We start from the raw sequence: 5,566 nt of genomic DNA, 5'->3' as shown, positions 1-5,566 counted from the left end.
AGTTTTCAACATACATTTTTGTAAAACTTTGTGTTCTAAATTTTTCTTCCTCCTTCCCTTATTACCCCAAGACACAAATAATTTTATATAGTTTAAATATGTGAAACTCTTTTTAAATGTATTTCCATATTTGCCATGCTGTGAAAGAAAAAAATAGATCAAAAAGAAAAAAAAAATCATGAGAAAGAAAACAAATGCACAAATAAGTGAATATGTGATTCTTTGATCCATATTCAGTCCCCATAATTTTCTCCCTGCATGTGATTGACATTTTCCATCCTAAATCTATTGGAATGGGCTTAAATCACCACATTGTGGAAAAGAGCCAAGCCCATCACAGTTGATCATCACATAATCTTTTGTTACTGTGTATTCTCCTGGTTCTGCTCACTTCCCTCAGCATAATGTAAATTAGTATAGATCTTTCCAGGCTTTATTGAAATTAGCCTAGTCATCATTTCTTCTAGAACAATAATATTCATATACTATAATTTATCCAGCTATTCCTCAGTTTCCAGTTCCTTGCCAATATAACAAAAGCTTCATTTTTGCACAAATAGGTCCTTTCCCCTTTTTTATGATCTTTTTGGGATACAGACCCAGTAGTGAGACTGCTGAATCAAAAGATATGTACAGTTTTATAGTGCAGTTCTTTGAGGTTCCAATTTGCTCTCCAAAATGATGCAATCAGATCACAAATCCACCAACAATGCATTAGTGTCCCAGTTTTCCCACATCTCCTTTCCCATTTATCACCTTTTCTTTTCATCTTAGCTAATCTGAGATATGTGAAATGATACCTCAGTGTTATCTTTAATTTGCATTTCTCTACTCGATAGTAATTTGGAGCATTTTTTTTTCATATGACTAGAAATGGTTCTAATTTCTTCATCTGAAAATTATTTGTTCATATCCTTTGACCATTTATCAATTGGGGAATGATTTGTATTCTTACAAATTTGGGTTATTTCTTTGTGTATATATATATATATATATATATATATATATATATATATTTTTTTTTTTTTTTTTTTTTTTTGAGACTGGGGTTAAGTGACTTGCCCAGGGTCACACAGCTAGGAAGTGTTACGTGTCTGAGACCAGATTTGAACTCGGGTGCTCCTCTGGTGCTCTATCCACTGCGCCACCTAGCCCTTCTTTGTATATTTTAGATATGAATCTTTATCAGAAATATTAAATGCAAATTTTTTTCTCAGTTTTCTGCTTTCCTTCTAATTTTGGCTGCTTTGGTTTTGTGCAAATTCTTTTTAATTGAATGTAATCAAAATTATGCATTTTGTATTTCATAAACACTTCTCTCAGATTTTGGGGGAGACACAGTTATAGTCAAGCACAAAAATCCCTGAGTATTTCAAAGGCTTCCAAAGACATAGTCTCTTCACTGCTTTTCAAGTATGGCTCGTGTGGAATCACAGAGGAAAAAGACAGAAGAAAGAAAGGAAATCCTTTTCTGAGTTTGTAACAATTTATACTATCATGAATTAGAGATTTAATGTATAACTGAAAGGCAATAGCTTGACTGTAAAATTTCAAACTATGGCTTGAATGTTTTTGTAAATACTGAAATATCTTAGTGGGTTTTGGAGGACTTACACTTCATCCCAAAATTAAGGTACATATAAATAGCACTTAGACCTTTTTAGCCTTCTTTCTTCCCTGGAGAGTTAATAGATTCATTTTTTTAAATAAAGAAAGTGAGTGCTAAGGTGGGGGTTAAGAAAGTCTCAAGGCAGAAAGAAAAAACATAGGTTTGTAGTCTGTATTTTACAAATGTCTCTGGTGCTTACAAATCACCTATTACGAATTCTTTTCCCCACCTTGGAAATGAATTCTTTTCTCCACTTTTGCAATCAGGGTATAATTTGAAAATAAGCAAAATTTAATTGTAGGAGGAGGCTTTATTTTTGGCACTGTATTTTAAATTTCTGTCAATGATTAAACAGAACTTAATTATATGGGTCAATAAGCAGCAAAGTCACTTAAAAGCAACTGAAATAGACTATGCTACTTGAAATGTAAAAGTTTTGCAATTCTTTGATATTACAAAAGAAAAACTGCAAAGGAGAATCTCAGTGGAGTGTTATGTTGGGATATGATTGAGAAATAAAGATGAGAGGAACCAAGAAAATAGTGAAAATAAGTGAAGGGTAGAATCTGAGAGTGAAAGGAGAGACACACTTTTGAAGTCTGAAGGGCTTTAAATTCCTGTGTAATTAATTTTGGCATTAAGGTGATATGTTTAGAAACTATAAAAATTCAAAGTGTAATTGAATCAAAATAATTCCATATTAGTCCCTAATGTAATCAGCCTAAAGTATTGATGAATGGATGAAGTAGTTTCCAATAGAAAATAATTCAGAAATGACTTTGACTGCATTTATATTATTTGACTGGAAATAAATATTATTTTATATTTCATAATTCATCATATTATTTGTGTTATCAATAGCTTCCTGTTTTTCTTATGGGCAGATAAGTAATACAGTGGATAAAGCCTGGGGTCAAGAAGATATGAGTTCAAACTCTTATAATTACTACCTGTGTGATCCTGGACAAGCCATTTAACCTATATTTGTCTCATTTTCCTCTTCTGTAAAATAGAATACATTGAAGAAGCAAATGGCAAGCCACTCCAGCTGATAGAATCGTTTCCTTCTAAAATAAACTTAGGAAATTTATCTAAATGCTGTTAAATTAGGAATTGAATTTTTAGAGAATGCCATTGCAATGTTTAAAGACTATGCAGTATTTCATTGAGTGTATTTTGCTTTAAAATGAATACTAATAACTTAAATCTTTTAGAAAAAAGTCTAAAAAGCTTTGGAAATTCTACTTTGTGGAGTTCTTTGGGAGCTTATTTTGAGGACTTTAGGCAATGCCAAGAAAATCCCAAATGGGGTTCTGAAGAATGACAGAAAAAGACTAAACAACAGCAACATAAAATCTGATCTGTCCTGGAAAAGATGTTGCTGAACGAACCTGGGGAAATTCTAAGGTAATGTAGTTTAATGAGAAACTAGGACTTTCCACAGGGAAGATGGGAAGGGGGCCAAGAGTTCAATTTATAGCAGTGATTTTTAGCTGGTCGGTCATCTGATCACATGGGGCACCTGGGGAGAATGTCAATCTCCAGCGTTCTTGTGAGGGACTTCCTCTCCCTCTTCTGCCTCCCCCTGCCACTTTCCTAGGAGCAGTTATTGCCTTCATAAGAATAATAATGATAACAAGCTTTTATAGTTAATTCTAGCAGTAAGAGTGAGAACATTTTACAAATATGATCTCATTTTCTCCTCACAAAAACTTTGTGGGACAGGTGCTTTTATAATCTCCATTTTACAGGAGAGGAAACTGAGAGATTAAGAGACTTGCTTAGGATCACACGGCTAGAATGTGAGGCAGGGTTTGAACCTAGGTCAGCACAGTGCCAGGCTCATCGTATGCATTTAATAACTATTTGATTGATTGACTCTAAGCTTAGACACTCTAGCCACTGGGACAAGGAGCTGCCCCCTTTGTCCGTGGATGTGATCGGGGTCCATTAGAATCTCAGGGTGAGCCACTGACCGCCAGGAAAATCGCTTTCACTGACTGGGTTTCAGAGCCCGGATGGGCCATGTGGGGCAACAGAGTGGGCCACACAGGGATGCGTCAATAAGTACATCTTTACTGGTGACCAAAGGAGGGGATGGAGCCACAAGGCACTGGAACAAGGGAAGGCGCTGCAGAGGGAAGCGATGGAGCCAAGGTCATAGAGCCATTGGGGGTGGGGTGGGAAAAGCCCCAGCAAGGAAGGATAGGGTGGGGAAATGGAGGATCCTATGGGCGCTCCTCTTCTGGGATCTCTGAGCCATGAGCAGCTTTCACTGGCCCTCCACACGCCGGGTCTCAGCTGGGGCCGGCTGTAGAGAGAGTAGAGATTCTCCAGGCTGGGCCATAACTTCCCCAAGCCCTCCTCTCCCCTTCCCCACCATCAACCTCTTACCATCTCTCTCTGGCGGGGAGAAGGCCTTTCCTAGGCTCCTCCTGGGGGCGTCCTCAGTGGGCTGGGACAGGAGCAGCCCATCTACAGAAAATCACCCACGGAACACCACGCTTTAGATTTGGAGCTACATCTGCCACTTGTGCCAGCCTCCCTCCTGTTTCCGAACTACCCTGGTACCCTGCAAGGCTTCAGGTGCCACACAAGGGCCTCTCTAGAGACCAGTGACCTTCGCTCACTACAGAGTGGTTTATAATTCTCAAAAGTCAATCACCCACTCCAGCGCTGTCGCGGGGGCCCAGCCCCACCACCATTTAAAGTCCTTTACAGTTCACAAAGCCTCCTCATTAAGACCTGACTGGTCACCGACAGGCCCTGGACAGGTCCAAGAAGTCAACAGGCACTGGAGAAACTCAAGGATTCCTTGAATTCTGCACAATTACCTTGTTGCCATAACCAAAAAGGACGAGATTATGAGATACCCCGGCCTCTCTCGGAGTGCCCAGAGAGTTTCCAGATTCCTGCCCCCTCCCTGCCACCCAGGATCACCGGGGCCCAGAAGAGAATAACAGCTTGCTCCAGGACACGTGGAAAATTGAAGTTTGGGACTAAAACCCAGGCCTCCTGGTCTGGCCCTGGTCCTGGGGATCAGGTGAATGGCAGGACTGAGAGGCCGGAGGGGTGGGCAGGGACCAAGAGCCATGTGAGGGGGTCTCAGGAGTACAGAACCTCAGGGCTGGCAGGAAACTCTGAGGCCACTTAGTCCAGCTCCTGACATACCTCCCATACCTACGGGTAGCCTACGCCTAAGCCCTCCAGGGAGGACTCTCCCATTCCATCCCACCTCCCTGATGGCCCTTCCTCATAGTCAGAAAACCTTCTTCCACCCTGAGCCTCTGGGGAGTTTCCTCTCACACAGTACAATCCACTGAGGCAGTCACAGAAAAGACAACGGGGGTCTTCTCACTCACCCTTGGCTTCCCCCGGAGCTGGGAGTTCAGGTTCCGGGACTTCCCTCCAAGGTGTTTGATGTTTTCCCCTGGGAAGGAGAATGATTGTAAGACAAGAGGATAGCATTAGCCGGAGAATCTTCTGTCAAATCTTCCTTACAGAAAAGCTACTGACCAGAACGCAATGATAATTTTTTATGTTATTTTTTTTTATTATAGCTTTTTATTTACAAGATGTATGCATGGCTAATTTTTCTGCACTGACAACTGCAAAACCTTTTGTTCCAACTTTTCCCCTCCTTCCGCCCGCCCCCTCCCCCAGATGGCAGGTTGACCAATCCATGTTAAATATGTTAAAGTACAAGTTAAATACAATATATATACATGTCCAAGCAATTATTTTCACAATGATAATTTTTATCTAAAAGGTCCAGAAGAAATATAAGAAAATCATAAGTTCTAATTATACAGCAGAGATTAAAGACAAACATTTTACTTGTGATGTAATATTGGTCATTGTTAGTAGTAATCATATTTTTTAAAACTTAACATAACTAAGGTAATCTGAAAGAAAGGTTGGGTCTGAGGTGTATATAATGAGATGGTTGTAAAAAAA

General features: G+C 39.7%; 1 long non-coding RNA gene across 1 annotated transcript; it reads right to left on the bottom strand.

The window, feature by feature from the left end:
- Positions 1 to 3,710: 3,710 nt before the first annotated feature.
- LOC141564551 (uncharacterized) lies at positions 3,711 to 5,037 on the bottom strand. The gene is made up of 3 exons (XR_012488649.1): positions 4,972 to 5,037; positions 4,004 to 4,084; positions 3,711 to 3,920 (listed from the first exon to the last, which is right to left on the bottom strand). It is a non-coding gene; the product is annotated as an uncharacterized LOC141564551 (long non-coding RNA).
- Positions 5,038 to 5,566: the final 529 nt, after the last annotated feature.

This window comes from Sminthopsis crassicaudata, chromosome 3 (genome assembly GCF_048593235.1).
Source record: "Sminthopsis crassicaudata isolate SCR6 chromosome 3, ASM4859323v1, whole genome shotgun sequence".
NCBI classification, from domain to species: domain Eukaryota; kingdom Metazoa; phylum Chordata; class Mammalia; order Dasyuromorphia; family Dasyuridae; genus Sminthopsis; species Sminthopsis crassicaudata.
This window is presented reverse-complemented; position numbering and strand designations above follow the sequence as displayed.